Source organism: Taudactylus pleione, unplaced genomic scaffold, assembly GCF_031769625.1.
Source record: "Taudactylus pleione unplaced genomic scaffold, aTauple2 ptg000125l, whole genome shotgun sequence".
NCBI classification, from domain to species: domain Eukaryota; kingdom Metazoa; phylum Chordata; class Amphibia; order Anura; family Myobatrachidae; genus Taudactylus; species Taudactylus pleione.
The window spans coordinates 8306387-8329287 of record NW_028284527.1 but is presented as its reverse complement, the minus strand read 5'-3'; positions in this window follow the sequence as shown (position 1 = coordinate 8329287).

Here is a 22901-nt window from a genome sequence, read left to right as displayed (position 1 = left end):
CATTTAAAAAAAAAAAAAAAAGCTAAGTGCTCTTCTGCATCACTTCTTCAATGTTGAGAAAAAAAACACATGCCGTGGCTATTTAATAACCCAACTTTTTTTTTCAGGCAAAAACGAGGGTACCCATAGTGATCCCCCTGTTCTTGACATCTTTAGGAGGGTCCTACAATTATTTCCCAAAAATTCACGTTTTTTTTGCAGATCCAAGTTTCGCCGGTTCCAGATTTCGCCTACTTTCAAATTGAGTACGGGGATAAAGCGGGCACGCGCGTGAAAAGTTTTTGCCTCCAAACTGGCAATGTAGGACAAAACGAGATTTCACCGGCAGAGGCGAAATGCTACTTCAAACTGAATATGGGCCTAAGGGCCTGATTCAGAGCCGGACACAATTAGCGCTCGCTCGTCCAGAAAATAGGGGTGGCTATTCAAATCAACCGTTCGCTCTTTGTGGTCTGTTCACGCCTCTAGGTCTGAACGAGCGAACAAAACTTGCGGTCGTTTTTTGAAAAAATACGCCCCCTGGCCGCTCGCATCCTACATCATGTCCGCTATTTATTAGATTAATCGAGTACATCGACCAGGGTATGAACTGCTCGCTATTCTTGGGGTTGGTTTTTGCTACCACAATTTTGCGAGCAGTTCTGGCTATAAAATAACCCAGTGACGTGGTCAATGACGCTGCTGTTTTAATTATGCACACCCATAAAACGCCCGTTTTGACCTTTAAGCACGCCTGTGTTCGGATCTCCACTCCCCGTTTTCAAGCACCATCCCCCGTTACCACCCACATACGCCTACTCCTGTCACTCAAATTATGAGGCATTCGCTATTTTGCGAGCACCTGAATTTCGACCGCATGCATATAACGATCCGTACGCATGCGCAGTTGGGCAAACATCGGTCAGAACGAACGAGTGGCCGCTTACGAGCGGCTCTGAATCAGGCCCTGAGTGTGAAACTGCAGGTTTTCACAGTAACACAGACCCAGCTGCAGTTCATCAGTGAGGAACACCCCAGCTGCTCTGAGCCCTGTTGTTGACTAGCAGACAGATCTTAGGACTTAAGGCCCCCATACATAAGATATTGATTGCAGCAATCGTGCAATTTGCAATCGATTGTGTATAAAAATCTTTCCCTTTTTCGATTGTGGCAATTCTGCAATCGATTGAAAAACGGAAAGATTTTTATACACAATCGACTGCAAATTGCACAATTGCTGCAATCAATTTCTGATGTATGAGGGCCTTAAAGCTGCATACACACAATGATGTTAGTAACCAACGATTTTAGTGAACGATTTTCAATCACATTTTCCCTTGAAAAAGTGAACAAAAATCATTCAATAAAAATTGTTGGTAACTAAATTAATGAACGATTTTCAAAAACGATGAACGATGAATGATTTTTTAATCATGTATATAGTGAAGGGAAATCGTTCATCGTTTTTGAAAATTGTTTGTTGGACAGTCAGAATGGACGATGAACTACAAACTACAAACGTGAACGCGCATGAACGATTATCATTCATCGTTCAGCTTAAAAAGATAAGCGATTTTACAAACGATTTAACGATAATGACATCGTTATAGTAAAATCTTTCAAAAAATCATTATGTGTGTACGCACCTATAGTGTTGAAGTGCCAGGGAAAGAATTGCTGGGAGAGCATGGCCAATTGTGGCTGCAAGCAACTGCTGACTGCTAAACACAAGTGTTGGGACATTTACTTTATTTGTTTATTTATGTTACACTTACATATGCTAAAGTGCAGTTTCCACTGCCTTTATAGACACTGCCTTACCGAGTACATGCCTGTCTGGAGTCCTCATTTCTACACCCCGTTTTACAATATACAGTACAATATATATATATATATTAGGGGTGAGCGGGTTCGGATTTCTGAAATCCGACCCCCCCCGAGCCCCCCCGATCCGAGCCCGATCCGAGTCAGGCTCGACTTTTCCCGCCTGACTCGGATCTGAAATCGAGGCAAAACGTCATCATCCCGCCTTCCGAGTCTCGCGGGTTTTGGATCCTATATAAGGTACCCGCGTCGGCGCCATTTTCTCACTCGGCTGTGGACAGTGAAGAGGGAGGGTGGGAGTTAGTGCTGTGTAGTGTAGTGTAGTGTAGTGCTGCTGTTGTCCACTACTTTAAAGTCCATAGGGGCTGGCTGTGTTGTGCTGTGCTGCTGTTGTTAATAGGGGCTGTGTCCACTACTTCAAAGTCCATAGGGGCTGGCTGGACTGTGTTGTGCAGTCAGTTCTCCATAGGGGCTGTGTCCACTCCAAAGTCCTGTGCAGTGTCCCAGTCCTAAAGGAGTGCTGTAGTGTTGTCCAGGGGGTGCTCTGTCCATCAGGGGTGCTCCCCCCAAGTGCTAAAAAAATAATATATTTTCTGTGTTTGTGAATTGTGTGCGCAGTAGCCGCACGTGCATCAACAAAGTAGTGCCAAGCGTGCGCCTGTGTCATAAGTAAAGGGCCGGCTGGCTTGACCGTTAAAGGGTGCTGTAACCCCCGAAAGTACACTCCAGTCCAAACCAAAAAAAAATTATTTTCTGTGTTTGTGAATTGTGTGCGCAGTAGCCGCACGTGCATCAACAAAGTAGTGCCAAGCGTGCGCCTGTGTCATAAGTAAAGGGCCGGCTGGCTTGACCGTTAAGGGTGCTGTAACCCCCAAAAGTACACTCCAGTCCAAACCAAAAAAAAAATTATTTTCTGTGTTTGTGAATTGTGTGCGCAGTAGCCGCACGTGCATCAACAAAGTAGTGCCAAGCGTGCGCCTGTGTCATAAGTAAAGGGCCGGCTGGCTTGACCGTTAAGGGTGCTGTAACCCCCGAAAGTACACTCCAGTCCAAACCAAAAAAAAAATTATTTTCTGTGTTTGTGAATTGTGTGCGCAGTAGCCGCACGTGCATCAACAAAGTAGTGCCAAGCGTGCGCCTGTGTCATAAGTAAAGGGCCGGCTGGCTTGACCGTTAAGGGTGCTGTAACCCCCGAAAGTACACTCCAGTCCAAACCAAAAAAAAAATTATTTTCTGTGTTTGTGAATTGTGTGCGCAGTAGCCACACGTGCATCAACAAAGTAGTGCCAAGCGTGCGCCTGTGTCATAAGTAAAGGGCCGGCTGGCTTGACCGTTAAGGGTGCTGTAACCCCCGAAAGTACACTCCAGTCCAAACCAAAAAAAAAATTATTTTCTGTGTTTGTGAATTGTGTGCGCAGTAGCCGCACGTGCATCAACAAAGTAGTGCCAAGCGTGCGCCTGTGTCATAAGTAAAGGGCCGGCTGGCTTGACCGTTAAGGGTGCTGTAACCCCTGAAAGTACACTCCAGTCCAAACCAAAAAAAAAATTATTTTCTGTGTTTGTGAATTGTGTGCGCAGTAGCCGCACGTGCATCAACAAAGTAGTGCCAAGCGTGCGCCTGTGTCATAAGTAAAGGGCCGGCTGGCTTGACCGTTAAGGGTGCTGTAACCCCCGAAAGTACACTCCAGTCCAAACCTAAAAAAAAAATATTTTCTGTGTTTGTGAATTGTGTGCGCAGTAGCCGCACGTGCATCAACAAAGTAGTGCCAAGCGTGCGCCTGTGTCATAAGTAAAGGGCCGGCTGGCTTGACCATTAAGGGTGCTGTAACCCCCGAAAGTACACTCCAGTCCAAACCAAAAAAAAAATTATTTTCTGTGTTTGTGAATTGTGTGCACTGTGGCTGCAGGTGCATCAACAAAGGAGCAGCGCCAAGCGTGCGCCTGTGTCCCATAAGTAAAGAGCCGGCTGGCTCATTTCTTAAAGGGTGGTGTAACCCACAAAGTGCACTACTCTCCAGCAAAAATAAAATAATATTTTCTGTGTTTGTGTGCGCTTTAGCCGCACGTATATATATCAATATAACATAAATGGAGGACCAAACTTTCTCCGATAAAAATAAAATAGGGAAAGATCAAGAACCTCTTCCTCCTAGTGCTGTTGCTGCTGCTGGGAGTTGTTCATCATCCCAGAGAGGAAGTAGGAACATCACTACTTTTACTAAACAATTGACCCTCCAACAGTCCCTAGCGATGAGGATGAAGTACGACAGCAGTCATCCTGAAGCAAAACGTATAACTGAGGCCTTGACTGCTATGTTGGTGTTAAGACGTGCGTCCGGTATCCGACATTAGTGCAGTGGGATTTAGACAATTGATGGAGGTAGTGTGTCCTCGGTTCCAAATCCCGTCTAGATTCCACCTGCATCCTCAAAGCAGCAGCGACAAGCGTGCGTCTGTCTGTTAAAGGGTGGTGACACCCTCAAAGTGTGCTACACAAACAATTAAAATATTGTTCTTTTTTTTTTGGTCTTTGTGAAATGTGTGGGCTGTAGCCGCACCTGCATCCTTAAAGCAGCAGCGACAAGCGTGCGTCTGTCTGTTAAAGGGTGGTGACACCCTCAAAGTGTTCTACACAAACAATTTAAATATTGTTCTTTTTTTTTCGGTCTTTGTGAAATGTGTGGGCTGTAGCCGCACCTGCATCCTTAAAGCAGCAGCGACAAGCGTGCGTCTGTCTGTTAAAGGGTGGTGTAACTCTCAAAGTGTTCCAAAAAATAAAAAACTATTTTTTTAATGTGTTTGTGACTTGTGTGCGATGTAGCCACACTTGCATCCTCAAAGCAGCAGCGACAAGCGTGCGTCTGTCTGTTAAAGGGTGGTGACACCCTCAAAGTGTGCTACAGAAACAATTAAAATATTGTTCTTTTTTTTTCTGTCTATGTGAATTGTGTGGGCTGTAGCCGCACCTGCATCCTTAAAGCAGCAGCGACAAGCGTGCGTCTGTCTGTTAAAGGGTGATGACACCTCAAAGTGTTCTACCCAAACAATTAAAATATTGTTCTTTTTTTTTTCGGTCTTTGTGAAATGTGTGGGCTGTAGCCGCACCTGCATCCTTAAAGCAGCAGCGACAAGCGTGCGTCTGTCTGTTAAAGGGTGGTGACACCTCAAAGTGTTCTACACAAACAATTAAAATATTCTTCTTCTTTTTTCTGTCTTTGTGAATTGTGTGGGCTGTAGCCGCACTTGCATCCTCAAAGCAGCAGCGACAAGCGTGCGTCTGTCTGTTAAAGGGTGGTGTAACCCTCAAAGTGTGCTCCACAAACAATAAAAATATTCTTTTTTTTTTTCTGTCTTTGTGAATTGTGTGGGCTGTAGCCGCACTTGAATCCTCAAAGCAGCAGCGACAAGCGTGCGTCTGTCTGTTAAAGGATTACATCGGTGACAGCATCCAAGTAGGCATGTCAGACAGTCCGTACCTGTACTGGCAGGAAAAAGAAGCAATTTGGAGGTCCCTGTACAAACTGGCTCTATTTTACCTGAGTTGCCCCCCCTCCAGTGTGTACTCCGAAAGAGTGTTTAGTGCAGCCGGGAACCTTGTCAGCGAAAGGCGTAGGAGGTTGCTTCCACAAAATGTGGAGAAGATGATGTTCATAAAATGAATTATCAACTCTTCCAGGGAGACCAGCCTCCAGAACGTACAGAGGGACCTGTGGTTCCAGCAGGGACGAATTAATACTCTGTGAGGATGAGGATGTACACACTGAAGAGGGTGAGGAATCGGTGGATGAGGAGGATGAGGATGACATCTTGCCTCCGTAGAGCCAGTTTGTGCAGGGACACATTAATTGCCAGCTTGTTTTGTGGGGGCCCAAACGAACCAATCATTTCAGCCACAGTTGTGTGGCAGACCCTGTCGCTGAAATGATTGATTTGTTAAAGTGTGCATGTCCTGTTTATACAACATAAGGGTGGGTGGGAGGGCCCAAGGACAATTCCATCTTGCACTTCTTTTTTTTCTTTGCATTATGTACAGTTTGGGGCCTAGTTTTTCTAACTGCCATCCTGTCTGCCACTGCAGTGTCACTCCTAGATGGGTCACGTGTTTGTGCCGCCCACTCGTGTCGCTTAGCATAGTCATCCAGCTACCTCGGTGCAACCTTTTGGACATGAAAATACTATTGTGAGGTGTGAGGTGTTCAGAATAGACTGGAAATGAGTGGAAATTAAGGTTATTGAGGTTAATAATAGCATAGGAGCAGAGAAACCAACAAATTCTGTGATTTTAGCTGTTTTTATGCTTTTTTAAAAAAAAATACAGATCCAAAACACAAAACCCAGAACCCAAAACACGGAAGGGTGGTTTTGGCAAAACCAATCCAGATCCAAAACACGAAGAAAGATCCAGATCCAAAACCAAAACACAAAACACGAAAAGTGGCCGGTGCACACCCCTAATATATATATATGTATATAGATGACTCAAATGGCAGAACTCCACAGATTTTAAATCAATGATGAGTCTTCAGCAGTAAAGCAACGTTTCAGATTTATACAAGATCTTTTGTCAAGCCAAACAAATACAGTGCATCTTACCTTCCCCTCCGTCGGCGTGCGGCATGACGTCACACTCCCCGCGTCCGACGGTGGGTCAGGTGGGCGCCTGTTACAATGGTAAAGAGTGTAAATAATACCGTCACCAATAGTAACCAAACTTAACAACATAGTAAAATAGCAAAAAATTATTAGTAATGCAATGTAAGCATAAATATATCAGATAATCAAGATAGCTTAAAATCAATACTAAACATATCAATAAACAGAGAGCATGTAATTAGCTCCTAGAGTGTACTGACACATAATACCACAACTACTGATGAAAGTAGCTGTGTAAAAGACACATAGGATTGACCAAACTACAAAAATAGAACAAACATTCAATCCTATAAAGAACATACTTTAAATTCTATAAAAAACATGACAAATTCAGCTGTTCATTGAGACCCAATGGTGATACCATATTCAAATGGTGTATCCAGGCTGCTTCTAATCTTTGTAGGTTTTTAGAACGGTATCCACCTCTTATTGATTGGGGTATATGGTCAATTAATTTATACCTAATTAATTTTTACCCTTCTGCTCCACGGGAGGTTTCTGTCCTCCCTGAGCTCGCCTTAGGACACCTGCATTATGGTTTGACAGGTGTACCGCAGGTGGTTCTGATTTAGGTAGGCTACAGCACCCTCTATTTCAGATTCCAATCACCACTCTACACATGGACAGGTGTCTTACCATTTGCCTATGCATTTCTTTGTATGCAGCATCTAGGATATGCGATGACAAATGGTGTGTCTACCTTGGGAGCATGGTTTTATAGCCATTAATGTTGATTGTGTACTGGTTGTATACTTATGCAACACAAACGCCCCACATACACATGTGCATATGAAATGTTCACATGGTTTTGGATCTTTAGCAAACATGGAGGAAGAAAATCTTTCAGACATTCAAGAATTTCTGGAAGGATTTGTAAGGGACTTGCAAAATGAAGATCTGTCATTTGACATACTTGCAGATGTGGATGGTGATCCTGTTCCTTCTATTGCATCACCAAATGTTCCTTCTCCTGATCCTCCTCACACATCACCTCCACATGGGTCTATCAGAACTGAAGGAGACGTAACATACATGATGCTCATGTCTTGCCATCTCTTGTTTATTAGTACGAGGGAAAACAAGGTCCTTATAGAAGAGACAATATCCAGATTTCATAGTGGGACCAAAGGTCATGGAAGCATATGGATTGAAATTGCCAAAAAAGTGAATTCAGTGAACTCCAGTTATAGTACCACAACATATCTTCAAAAATGATGAGAATTACCAAAATACTACAATATTATATAATTTTAGGATATACAGTATGTACATTATAATTGTGTAATATACATATAGTATTTGGTGTAAACAATAAATGTGTGCCATAGAAACCATAAAAAATTGTCAAACCATAGTTTGTTTTTATATATATTTTTTCTTATATATTTTCTTTAAATAGAGTGAACTTCGCAGCAGACTGAAGTCCCAGATAAAGCATAAAAAAGGGCCAGGTGGTCCCCTCTCTCAGATCTTGGAATTGACCCAACAAGATTTGAAAATCCATGCCATCATTGTTGAAGTAATCAGTGGGCTTAGGGTGGCAGTGGAGAGACAGACTGCAGCCATAGAATCGCTGCATGAATCAATCCGGACCAGCATGCGGGAGAGAGCCTTTGTCCTAAGGGAAATTCACCAAGATCTGTGGGAGATAAAAGAAAGTCTACCTGGCCCAAGTGTAAGTTCCCAAGAGGTGGACCTGAGCATTGCCCACCCAGGAACCAGCTTGGAGTAGGGTTCAAGTCAGTCTACCTGGATCTGTGATACGTCAGGACTGAAGTCTGCTGCAAAGCATCATTGCAATTGAACTTTGTCCTGCTATGAAATCTGGACATTGCCTGTTTTATGTGCCTCCCTCTTACTAATACCTGGCACTGGTATGTTGGCATCAGATTTTGGGTGTGTTGAAGTTCTGGCAGGCATATTTGGAGGTGATTATTGTGCCGGAGGAAGTAGAGTAGGAACATCTGTTGCTGCAGCATCAGCACCATCACACATCTGCAGGTATTTTCCCCTTTCAAATCCTTCCAGAAATTCTTGCATGTAAAAATGCATAATGTGTAAGGGCTTTTTTTCTATTCCTTTTTTATAAATAATCTTATTTTTTTAAATAATAATGTAATAACTAAGAATGTGCTTTGGTTTTGGATAGAGATGTGTGCCGAACCCCGTGTTTTGATTTTGATTTTGGTTTTGGATCTGGATCTCCCTTGGTTTTAGATCTGGATTGGTTTTACAAAAACCTCACCTGCGTGTTTTGTTTTTGTGTTTTGGTTTTGGATCTGGATTTTTTCTTAAAAAATTAAAAACAACTAAAATCACATACAGTATTAATAACCTCAATAACATTTATTTCCACTCATTTCCAATCAATTTTGACAACCTCACAACTCACAATATTGATTTTTTTCATCTTGTTTAGGCCCAAAATTTGAACCAAGATAGCTGGCTGACTAAGATAAGCTGCAGCAGTGGGCGGCACAAACACATGGCAGTTCAACTTCAAACATGGCACATCAGGAAACACTTTTATTATTCAAGAGAGGCCTGAGGGAGTTGGAGTATGTATGTAGTTGAAGGTAGGGCAGGGACATGAAGGGTTGATTGATAGTAAATTTAATTTCGTTTTTTGATTAAAATGAAAATTTATGACGGAGAAGGGAGGGGAGGAGGTATTTACAAAAAAATGTGATACAGTACATTTATATCAGTCCTTGCCACATAAGAATCCTTGAGCATGGCTACTGCTGCTGGGAGTTGATTTTCTCATCCCAGAAAGGGACCAGGAAGAGTGCTTTCCAAAAAAAATAAAAATTTACTTAAATAGTGCTTTGCAAATCTTCTATAAAGGTATTTCCCAACCTGTACATGGACATAAAAAAACATAGTTAGTTAGCGGCCTGAAAGTGTCACTTAACCAGCACAGATATGTGGACAAGTGTAAGATATATGATTTAAGGGCAGGGCTAGCCAACCCTGGTCCTCGAGAACTACCAACAGTGCATGTTTTCCAGGTCTCCTCACATAATCAAAACTATAATTAACTCCACCTGTGGATCTTTCTAAATGTTTTGGTGAGTAATGAATACACCTGTGCACCAGCTAGGTCACCTGGAAAAAGTGAGCTCTCGAGGACTGAGGTTGGCTACCCCTGATTTAATGCCTTACGTTGTGTATTTATTGAGAATCCTGTGCCCACTTCTGCAGGTAGGAGTGGATTTTTATCCCAGAAGGGGACCATGAAAAGTGCTTCCAAAAAAACAATTGAAAGGTATTTACCAATAGACAGAGACTAAATACCTATCAGCTCAGGCATAGACACTTCCTGAGGAACAGAGCTCTGTTCTCTGGAGGGAAGAGAAATAGGTGGGAGCCCCTGTTCCAACATCTGAAGCTCTTATCTCTCCACATCATCTATAATCTAAAATGTAAACGGGGACATCTAGCTCCTTTTTCTGTACCCTGCTCACCATATTTGGACAGGAAGTCCAGGATGGATGGTTTTGAAGAAGAAGGCCTAGCAACAGACGGGGACGGTCATTATCAAGACCTGGTCCCCCCAGTGGGTGTAGTCTGGGAGGTATCGGTTGGCATGCAGGCAACGGAATAACAAAGGCCTCCATGTTGTCTGTGCTCACCATTCCGTATTTCAGTTTGCAATTCAGGTAGGAATAAAGTGGGCTACAGAACACAGTGACAGAATCACTGGATGTCTTAGTGCATTCAGGCCAAATATGATCCATGAATTCCCAAACAGATTCCAGACAGATGAATCCTTTGCTTGTAATAATCTTTGGTAATTCCTGGCAAAGGTGGGTGTTATAGCCAGACACTTTGAAGGCTATAACTTTGAACTGCTTTATATAAAACATGTGAATGAAACCTTTCCACACTGCAGAACATGATGGAGAAATCCCTTGAAGTTCAGCACCTAGAGCATCTTTTTTCATGTTCTCTGAGGCCACTCCTAACTTTTAGGATGTCTACTCTATATAGGTTTGTAAATATATGCTTGAATTTTTTAGAGCATATAACTTTATAAGCTGTTAGGATAACATTTCTGCTATGTTTAAGATGTAAAAAAAAAAACTTTTTGTAACCCAATATCTTAAAAAAAAGGTTTTCATTGCAATATTCATGCAGCCCCTTGACAGACAGCAGCACAGCACCCCTGCACACCTACACCGATGACAGTGACAGCCAGGTGTGGCTGATACACACACAAAAAATTGTACAAAAAAAGACAATTAATTTTTATTTTTTTTAAGCTCCAGAACTTGGGCCAAGAGTACAGATTGATCACGACTGGAGTCGGGCAACACTAGGTTGCATTGCCAACTTGCTAGATCTTGTGTGGCTAAGCCTAACACGCACAGACACACAGGCAATTATTAGAAAAAAAGATAATTGATTTTCATTTTTTTTTCAGCTCCAGAACTTGGGCTTAGAGCACAGATTGATCACGACTGGAGTCGGGCAGCACTAGGTTGCGTTGCCGGCTTGCTATATCTTGTGCGGCTAAGCCTAACACGCACAGACACACAGGCAATTATTAGAAAAAAAGACAATTGATTTTAATTTTTTTTATGCTCCAGAACTTGGGCCCAGTGCACAGATTGATCATGACTGGAGTCAGGCAGCACTAGCTTTCAACTTGCATTGCTGGCTGGATCTTGTTCAGTACTGCGGTTAAGCCTAACACACACGCACACACACACAGAAAAATATAAAAGACACTTTGATTTTTTTTTTTTTAGCACGACTGGAGTTGGGTAGCACTAGCTTGCAACTTGTGTTGCTGGCTGGATCTTGTGCGGTACTGCGGTTATGCCTAATACGCATGCACACACACAGAATTATATAAAAGGCACTTTGATTTTTTTTTAGCACGACTGGAGTCGGGCAGCACTAGCTTGCAACTTGCGTTGCTGGATGGATCTTGTGCGGTTCTGCGGTTAAGCCTAACATGCATGCACACACACACACAGAAATATATAAAAGACACTTTGATTGATTTTTTTTTACTATTTATTTACTTATTTCATTTTTTTAGTCCAGAACTTGGGCCCAGATGGACACAGCACCAGCGCATATGTATCTACAGTTCTGCACCAGCCCAGATGGACACAGCAGAAATGAAAAACACCAGCCCAGGACACAGCAGACAGCACATACAGCCCAGATGAATCAGCAACAGGCCAGAAGGACACAGCAGACAGCACAGTGACAGCTGTCATAGGCACCAGACCAGAATTGATCAGCAGTCACCAGCCCAGGACACAGCAGGCAGCACCAGCACCTCTCCCAGCCCTACACTACCCACCCTCCCTGTTTAGTCTTCACAGCCAGAGTGAAATGGTGTCTGTAGCGTGGTCCCTTATATACTACATTGATCATAGAGATGAAAGCTTGTGAACTGTGAGATTTCAGACTCTATCATTTTGCCTCGGTTTCGAGATCCGAGTCAGGCAGGAAACTCCGAGCCTGCTTGGATCCGACTCGGTTCTGCTAAATTCGGGTGGGTTCAGATCTATGGAAACCGAACCCGCTCATCTCTAGTTTTGTATCTGTATCTTCATCGAGGTTTTGGATCTGGATTTGGTTTTGCAAAACCGCCGTTCAGTGTTTTGGTTTTGTTTCTGTATTTTTATAAAAATTAATAAAAACAGCTAAGATCACATAATTTGGGCCTGTTTTTGTTCCTGCGGTATTGTTTACCTTAATAACAATAATTTTCAGGCATTTCCAGTCATTATTAATCACCTCATAGATCATAATATTGTTTCACTTCTTTTTTCACCAGTATAGCCCAAAGGCTGCAGTGATCTAGCTGGCTCAAGTAAGTGACAGAGCAGTGCCACAAACACACGGCAGTTTAAAAAATATAGGACATCTATGAAACATTAACACAAAGCAGTGGCAGATAGGATGGCAGCTTATAAACTATAGAAATGTCATTCAGCAAAGCACCAAATTGTGCAAATGTAAATAAAAGAGGTGCAAGATGGAATTGTCATTGGGCCCTCTCATCCACTCTTATGTGGGATATTAAAACAAACCAAGCAATTTAGCGATAACAGTGGTGGGCTGGGCCGGGGGGCAGGGTGCCATGTGCCCCTCGGGCCGCAGCATCATGCAGGCCGCGGGCCGGTGCAGTCTGTGTCACTGTGACACAGACTGCACCGCGTGTGTAGCGCTAACCGGACGGAGCCGGCAGCTGTGTGTTTGCTGTAATCAGCAGCCGCTGAGAGTCTGTCAGACTCTCATCGGCTGCCGCTGCTCCCACTGCGGATTCATCTTCCGGCTCCCACAGTGGGTAATGGGAGAACCGTCGTCATGACAACGTCTCTCCCATAATGCAAAGCGGCCAGAGGAGCCGGTGGAAGTGTCGGGACCAGGAGCGGGAGTTTCAGGTAAGTGTTTTTTTTTTAATTATTCATTAAGTCTCTCTCTACTGGGGGCACTACCAGGGGGGGGATTACTATGGGGGCACTACCAGGGGGGGGATTTCTATGGTGGCACTACCAGGGGGGGATTACTACTGGGGGCACTACCAGGAGGGTGGATTACTACTGGGAGCACTACAAGGGGGGGACTACTACTACTGGGGGGCACTACAAGGGGGGGACTACTACTACTGGGGGAACTACAAGGGGGGACTACTACTACTACTGGGGGCACTACAAGGGGGGCTACTACTGGGGGCACTACAAGGGGAGGGGACCACTACTAGGGGCACTGCATAGGGGGGAGGGGACTACTACTAGGGGCACTACATAGGGGGAGGGGACTACCACTGGGGGCACTGCGAGGGACCACTGCTGGGGGCTCTATATAAAGGGCAATACTGGGGGTACTGCATAGGGGGGAGACTACAACTGGGGCCACTATTTAAGGGACATTGCATAAGGGTTACCACTATTGGGGGCACTGCATGGGGGGTGGACTGCTACTGGGGGCACTGCATATGGGGTACCACTATTGGGGGCACTATATAAGGGGCTTACTACTAGGGGCACTGAACAGGGGGGGACCACTACTGGGGGCACAAGGGGCACTGCATAGGGGGGATCACTACTGGGGGCACTACTGGAGGCCTGCATAAGGGTGTTATCTCCTGTGGCACACGGGGGCACTGCATATGGGCACTACGACTGGGGGCTTCCCCTAATCTTTATTTTTACCTTACATTAATCCCATATGGACCCGCCTCCTCCCTGAAACACTTGAGGGGGGGGCGGCGCCATAGCACGCACATTCTTTGGGCACCCTGGCTACACGCTACTCCTCTGCCTGGGCCACCTGCATGCATTTGCCCCCCAGGCTAAAAGTTTCCAGCCAGCCCCTGAGCGATAAGGACTGACACTTTTGTGGCTAATGTCCTTGGTTTATTTGGACCCACACAAACATTTTTTTGGAAGGACTACCTCCAATCATTAAGGAGGAGGTTTATGATGAGAGTGTTGGTGGTGGTGATTACATGTGCTGGTCAAAACTTTTGGAAGCTGATACTGGACTGCTTTTAATTAGTTTGCAAATTATTATAATTTTGTTAAATAAATTGCATGAACTCGCTGCAAATAACGTAACAGGGAGGAAATGCCTAGATGGTTAATGTCCCTACCTCTACTAACTATGGCTTCATAAATGGTATAGTTGCCTTCACAACTGTAGTCAAATTTGGGTTAAAATTATTTCACACCCAAGACGTGGCATTTCTGGTCTTATCCCAAGGCATGACAATGGCTTTCTTTTTATCAAGAGTAAGTACTGCCGTCACTGGTGGCTGATTAACACAAACAACATCCTTATCATCAACATCCTCATTAGTGTCAGATAGGACACAAATATTTCCCTCATCCTCCTTTAGCACTTTCTCCACACTACCATCTTAATTTTCTATTATTTCACCATCTAACACTAGTATAGCTGTCATGACATCAGTGATCCGATGTGCAACTGGGTGACAGCAGTCATACTTGCTTCCTCTATCAAAGTATTGTTTAACAGTCAATTACTTTTTTAAACTACTACTAGTAGTAATCTTCTTGAGCCCTTTCTGGGACAAAGATCCATCACCCCCCAGCAGAAGAAGGCCTAGCACTCAAGGATTCTTCTGAGGATTCCTGGATAAGGGAGGAGTCACCTAGCAATATCCTGAATCCAGAACTACCTCTGATCATTAGTGAAGTTATTGATGATGAAGGTGTTGGCAGTGGAGATTGCATATGCTGTGATCTAGCTGAGGGAAGGAAGCTAACTAATGCTGGACTGTCTGTTGTTATTTTTTTAGCACCAGTTTCTGATTTTCCCAAAAATGTTCTATGAACTCGCTGTAAATGATGTAACAGGGAAGAGGTTCCTAGATGGTTAAGGTCCCTACCTTTACTTACTGTGGCTTTGCAAATGCTACAGATGGCTTGACAATTGTTGTCCGGATTTGGGTAAAAATAATTCCACACAAAAGAGGTGTGTTTTCTTGTCTTATCCCCAGCCATGACAATGGGCTTTTTTTTCACAGTGCTTAAATGGATATACTGTGGTATGGAAGCATACACTGGAGTATGGCCTGCAGCATCACAGTGCTTATATGGATACACTGGGATATGGCCTGGTGTGTCACAGTGCTTATATGGATATACTCTGGAACAGAAGCATACACTGGGGTAGAGCCTGCAGTGTCACAGTGCTTATATGGATACACTGGAGTACAGCCTGTAGCATCACAGTATTTGTATATATACAATGGGTTATGGCCTGCAGCGTCACAGTACTTTTATGAATATTACACTGCAGTATGAGCTACATGGTCACAATGCTTGTACAATACTTGTATGAATATTTCACTGCAGTAATACTGACCAACAACATTACAATACTTTTATGAATATTATACTGCAGTATGACCTACAGCATCACAATACTTGTATGAATATTACACTGTGGTATTACTGGCCAGAAGCACCACAGTGCTTATATATGGATACACTGGGGGGGAGTATGGAATACAGTGTTACAGTGCTTATACGGATACACTGCGGTACAGCTAAAAAACATTTTTTAAACTTTTATTACCTTATTTTTTTTTTCATTTTACAGTAATTCCTTTATTTATTTTTTTACAGCCCATGGATGAACAGCACACCCCTGGATTGGACATAAAGTCCCCCCCCAGACAGAGTACAGCACACCCCTGTTTTGAACAACAGCCAGAGCAAAGTGACAGCATATTGGATGGAGCACAGCAGACAGATCAAAGTCTGGATTGGACAACAGCCCCCTTGTCATGCAGCTTCTCTGGATGCGAAGCACAGCACACAGCCTCACAGCCCGGGACTCAGCAAGGAAATGGCACCAATCACTGTGGGTAGGGACTTCTATACAATACATAACCCGGGAGAATCCGACAGTGGAAGGATGAAGTTTTTCCTCATTTTGGATTCTGAGTAAGGCAGGAAAACCCGAGCCTGACATAGATCCAACTCAGATCCCTTATGTTCGGGTGGGTCTGGTTAAAACATAAAAAAAAATTGGGCAGACACACTAAGATGTGTCTGTGTTTTTTATTTAAAAAAGACATAATTCTACCTTGTTTGTACAATTATATATGCAGAGATGTGCACCGACTCCCGTGTTTTGGTTCTGGATCTGGATTGGTTTTGCCAAATCCTCACCTCCCTGTTTTCTTTTTTGGTTTTGGTCTTGGATCTGGATTTTGTCTTTAAAAATCATGAAAACAGCTAAAATCACATTAAATTGGCCTGTTTTTGTTCCTACAGTATTATTAACCTCAATAACATTTATTTCCACTTGTTTCCAGTCAATGTTGACCACCTCACAGATCACTATATTGTTTTCATCCAGTTTAGGCCCAAAATTTGCACCAAGTAAGCTGGCTGACTAAGTTATGCAGCAGCAGTGGAGGGCACAAAAATGTGGCAGTACAACTTCCAACATGGCACATCAGGAAACAAATGTTTTTATTATTAAAGAGAGGCCTGAGGGAGTCAGAGTATGTATGTAATGGAAGGCAGGGACAGGAAGGGTTTGGTAGTAAATTTAATTTAATTTTTTTATTCCAAAGTATTTTACTCATTCACATCAGTCCTTGCCTTAGAAGAATCCTTGAGCGCCCTGACTGCTGCTGGCAGTGGATTTTGTAATCCCAGAAGGTGACCAGGAAGACTTCTAGTTGTGCATTCCACATGAATGAGCGTTTCCCAACCTGTACAGGGACATAAAAAAACAAAGTTAGTTAGTGGCCTCCAAACTGCAACTTAACTAGCACAAAGATTTTAAGGTGTAAATTTAATTTACTTAAGTGAGAGTTTTTACAAGTGTTTTTTAGAAGTGATGTTGCCCATAGCTACTAATCAGATTCTACTTAACATAATTTACCTTGCACTTTCTAGAAGATAATAGCTAGAATATTTTCTATGGGCAAGCAACATCACTTCTAAAACTCACTTCTAAAAACTCTCACTTAAGTAAATTAAATGTACCCCTTAAGGTCTTTCTTCAGAATCCTGCACCAACTTCTGTTGCTAGGGATTTTCATCCCAGAAGGGGACCAGGAAGACTGCTTTCCAAAACAAATGACTGTGAAATAATCCTTTGCAAAGCTTCCACATTGGACATTTCCCAACCTATAGAGGGACATTAAAAAAACATAGTTAGTTAGTGTCCTCAAAGTGCCACTTTACCAGCACAGATATGTGGACAAGCAAAAGATCTATTATTTAAGGCAGGGGTAGCCAACCTTGGTCTTCGAGAGCTACCAACAGTGCATGCTTTCCAGGTATCCTAACAGAATCGCAAGTATAATAATTAACTCCACCTGTGGATCTTTTCAAATGTGTTTCTGAGTAATGAATACACCTGTGCACCAGCTAGGTTGCCTGGAAAATGTGAACTGTTAGTAGCTCTCGAGGACCAACATTGGCTACCCCTTATTTAAGGCTTTTTGTTGTGTATTTCTTCTGAATTCTTGAGTGCCATGCTTGCTGCTGGGAGTGGATATTCATCACCACATCGACCTCATTCAGACCTGGTTGCAAGCGCGCAGCGCTTTCAACCGGGTTGATGTTTTGCTCTTGCGCACGTGCAGCGGCCGCACTGCACGTGCGCAAGCCCCGGAGCGAGAGAGAAACTCTCTCGCTCTGGAGCTCACTACAAAAGAGCCGGCTGTCGATGTTGATCGACTGCTCAGCCTGTTTTTTAGACAGGGCGGGGGGTGGCTACACAAAAGGAGACATTCCTGACGGAACGCTTGCCGCTTTGTGGGTGGCCGCACTGACATCAGCAGTGATGTCAGTGGGGAGCTTCCTGCTCGTTCAGAGCAGGAAACTCCCTGGTGCTTGTGGTTGCCGAGACCCAACCTTGCAAGCCCCAATGGTCGCGATGGTCTTGACCATCACGACCATCACCCTGGTCGGTTGCTAAAGCTGTGGGTGGTAACCCACAGCTTAGCTAGTGACCAGGAGGCCGCACTAATAAAAAGAAGAGGCCGCCCTCATTCAGAGAGAGCGATCACTTCTTGCAACCGCCTCTGAATAAGGGCCATTGTTTTTTCTTCCCAACGGACACAGATCTGAAGAGAATGAGATACATGTAAAAAACTACTGGCAGGAAAAAGAGGAAATTTGTAGGCCCTTACACAAAACTGCCTTTGCTTTACTTGAGCTGTCCACCTTCCAGTGTGTACTCAGAAAAAGTTTTTAGCACAGCCGGGAACCTTGTTAGTGATCGGCCTGAGACTACTTCCGCAGAATGTGGAAAAGATGATTTCCAGCAAAATTAACTACAAATTCTATGAGAAAGACCTTTACTGTCAATTACATGCAAAAATTACAGAGGCACCTGTAATGGATTACAAATTAATATAGTGTGAAGAGGATGATGTATACATCACCCCAGAATATACCATCACCCAAGCCTATATTGTCATCCCATCCTGTGTTGTGTATAAATTATAGCTGCCCTCCCTGTTAGATTCATTGTCCACTTTAGTGGATGTGAGCTCCATATTAGTCCATATCATCACCACACCCACTACACATCTTCTGACCTGGGCTACAGGAGGAGCAGCTGCACTCTGGAATATGGTTGCATGGAGTTGCACCTCTGCCTCGCTGGAATTCAGGTAGAGGGGCAATGGGTAGGGATTGGGAGTAGCAATACTATAGTCAGAGAACAAAGTTTTAGCTGCTTTATTGCACTTTTTAAACCATATCCTCTATTTTCACCTTTGAAAATGTTTATGCAAATCTCAGCAGAGGAGTTTTGTGATGCAATGGCTAATGCACATACACACACAATAAAAAAACTGATTGACTTAATTTTTGGGGGGCACTTGGGAGGGAGTGCACCCAAATTAGGCAGCAGCCTCTTGATAAATTACACAGGCATCACCTCTGTGTAGCTACATTGCTGGTGATAAGTGTGGCTAACGTGCGCACACAAAAAAACACATTGATTGATTTTGATTGATTTTTGGGGGCACTTGGGAGGGAGAGCCCCAAATAAGGCAGCAGCCTCTTGATAAATTACACAGGCAGAACCCCTGCACAACTATGTTGCAGAAAAATGTGGCTAACATGCACAAACACACAATTTATTTTATTTTATTTTTCACATTGGGGGGAAGCACCCCTGAATGAGGCAGCAGACCCTTGATAAATGAGACACAGGCATCACAGCACCACTGCATTGCTGATAAGTGTGGCTAAAACACATACACAAAACATTGTTTTATTTTTTTTCACACTAGGGCTGAAGAGCACCCCTGAAAGAGGCAACATACCCTAGATAAATGACACAGGCAGCACAGCACCCCTGCACAACTACGTTGCAGATAAGTGTGGCTAACACACACACATATTTTTTTCACACTGGGAGTGAAGAGCACCCCTGATGGACAGAGTACCTTTGGACAACACAGCAACACAGGCAGCCAGGACCTATGGATAGGACAACAGCCAGCCAGCCTCTATATGGACAACAGCCAGCCCCTATGGACAATCGCCAGCCAGCCCCTATGGAGTGGACAGGACAATAGCCAGACCCACCCTCTCCATAAGCAGCCAGTCGCTGAGTGTCAATGACAACAGTAGCCAGCCCCTATACACAGCATCATCATCAGCACATTCACAATTTCACTGTCCCTTCTCTCTTCACACTCCATAGCCAGAATGAAAAATGGCGGCGATCATGGTACCTTTTATGCAATCCATAAACTGTGAGAATCCGACAGTGGGATGATGATGCTTTGCCTCGTTTTGAGATCTGAGTCAGGTGGGAAAACCTGAGCTGGCTGGGATCTGACTGAGATCCTCTATGTTCGGGTGGGTTCAGATCTCTGGAATCCGAACCCGCTAATCTCTAATATGAATAGCATTTAATAGTGACACATTATCTAGTGTTTAATTAAGGTTTTGATGTATACATGTCTGGTGTACTACAGTATTACAGAATATATTATAACCCAAAAATAGGCCTTCACTCCAAATAATATACTATGACACAGAAAAGTAAGGAATACATCAAAAATAAAATAAAAAATATATATATTTCATAGCGAAATTAGAAATATAATATATAAATGTAAGATTACTGATGTGCAAAAGTATGCAAAGCAGAAGTGTCCATTCGATTATAACTGTATACCATCTTCCTCTGCGGTAATCTGTGTACCTGTCTGCTTACAATCACTGTAATAGTTAGCACCTGCTAACAGGGCCGGTGCAAGGTTTCTAAGTGCCCTAGGCAACATTTCACCTACTATTCCTGCTCCCTCAAATTCATAACATGCTACACATTAGTGATCCCAATATATAATATGCCATGCAGCAGTTTCCCAAGTTCATAATATACTATATAGAAATGTCAAAACTAATATGCCAGACCACATAAATGTAAAATCATTCTGTGACTCATAACACTGCCCGCAATTCATATTATGCCATCCAGCTGTATCCCCACTTCATAATTATGCTACACATCAATGTCTCGAATATATATTTAAAGCACACATCTTTGTCCCAATATATGTCAGCACCCATTAACCCCCCAACACACACTGACAACACTCATTATCTGCCTTACACACTAATCTTTTCAGCAATCATTAACACACACACACACACACACACACACACACACACACACACACACACACACACACACACACACACACACACACACACACACACACACACACACACACACACACACACACACTATAACCATGCAATGGCTCATTAATCCACACACATACACTCAACCTGCCAGCACTTATTAACTCCCCACATACACAAACACACACACTCATCCTGCCAACCCTCTTTAAGCACCATATACACACATTCATCAAACCCACACATACACTCACCCTGGGAAACAGGCCTGGAACTCAAATGAAAAGAGATGAATGGAGGAGAGGGAAGGAGCCACCACTGCTGCTGTTTCTATCACACTAACAAGTGAGAGTGCAGTACTAGGGGCTGGAAAAGTACCTGTGTTAGCTTTGGTCGTCAGTAGTCCCATCCGGGACTGAAATAGACAACCTTCATTTTTTTTGGGTGGACTCAGTGGTGCCCTCCAGTGGCTGGAGCCCCTAGGCAGCTGCCTAATGCTTCCTAATGGTAGCAACAGCTGTCATGGCTGCCGACACTTGAGACTCCTGGAGGGAGGCAGGCTTACTACGCACAATAAACTGGGGTGGTCTTAGGAATGACCTTTCCATAAAACTTAGTAGCACAGGATAAAAGTAAAATAGAATTTATTCACAAAAGAATGATAATCAGCAAGGTCTCAAATAAAGTCTCAAACAGCACAGAGTTTCACATATGCAATAATAAGTGTAGGAGAGAATCCCCAAATATATATTTATGCAGTCTTTGACATATAAGAACTAACGTGGTAGGGAACCCCGAGTCCAGAATGAGGCGAATACCTCAGGATGACACTGAGGACCTTTGCCAGGGTAGAACCCTGTAGTACTGGAAATCCAGAGCAGAGCAGACCCTGCAGAATAATATAGTTCCGGGACAGGGCCGAGCCCTATAGTGCAGTGAGAGATGAAGCAAACTTGAGCCTTGCGGGGTAGTGAAGTCAGAGCAGGGTTAAGCCCTGTAAGGCGATGAGATTCCAGGACAGGGTTGAACCCTGCGGCATGGCTAGAGTTCAGATCGGGGTTGAGCCCCGTGATGCAGAGAAGATTGTAGCAGGGTTGAGCCCTGTGGTGTGGCTAGGGTTCTGAGTGGGGTTGAGCCCTGTGATGCGGAGAAGATTGTAGCGGGGATGAGCCCCGTGGTGTGGAGAAGATTGTAGCGGGGTTGAGCCCCGTGATGCGGAGAAGATTGTAGCAGGGTTGAGCCCTGTGGTATGGCTAGGGTTCTGAGTGGGGTTGAGCCCCGTGATGCGGAGAAGATTGTAGCGGGGATGAGCCCCGTGGTGTGGAGAAGATTGTAGCGGGGTTGAGCCCCGTGATGTGGAGAAGATTGTAGCAGGGTTGAGCCCTGTGGTGTGGCTATGGTTCAGAGCGGGGTTGAGCCCCATGATGCAGAGATGACACTGTAATGGTGCAGTTGACCACTGTGACAAGGATGAGTTCAATATCCACAGGAACGGAAAGACTACAGGCAAAGGTAAATAGTGCAGCAAATGGTGAAACTGCAGTGATGGAGCAATAAACAATACTTAGACAATAGGAATGCTGGGCCCTGTAGGGCAGTGGGTAACTGACATCAGAAGTTCATCTGGAGTATAGCAAAGTCCACAGAAATCCACAGGCACAGCAGGGATCTGGCAGGAGTCCAAGAAAAGACCTGAAATCAATGTTGCACAGACTCTGAGACACAGTTAATAACAGGCTTTATACTAGAGGTATATGGGAAAGATTTCTGGCCTGCATAACCTGACTATATATATGATGGGAGGTGCTACCTGATGAGACTAATTGCAGGCACAGAAACAGACAAATCTCAGGTGCACAACTCCAAATTATTAATAATATATATAAATGCAATACAATTTTGCAATCAATAGAGGTTTTTAGCATAATCATGGCCAAGGTTATGGGCCTACCCACCATATCCAGGTAACCTCTTTAGGGTAGGTCCCTAACATACTAGGGTTCAAATCCAGAGCGCAGGACCCCCCAAAACTGGCCCAGCCAAGCTGCCCCAGGGCATCACCATAGTAAGAAAAGTGCAGTGTAAAGAGACAGTTAGGAGCAGCTGCAGCTGCATATAAAGAATGAAAATAAAAAAGTGAAGTACATATATATTAAACACACAGTGAAGGGTTAAAATGTGTTATAAAGGAAAATGTGTTATAATGCTGTGCCCTGAGACAGATCAACCAACGCAATCCACGGGGACCCGCGCCCCAAAAATGAACCAAAGTTTATAATTTGTAGGACTTACCTAGAATTGTGCCTAATACAG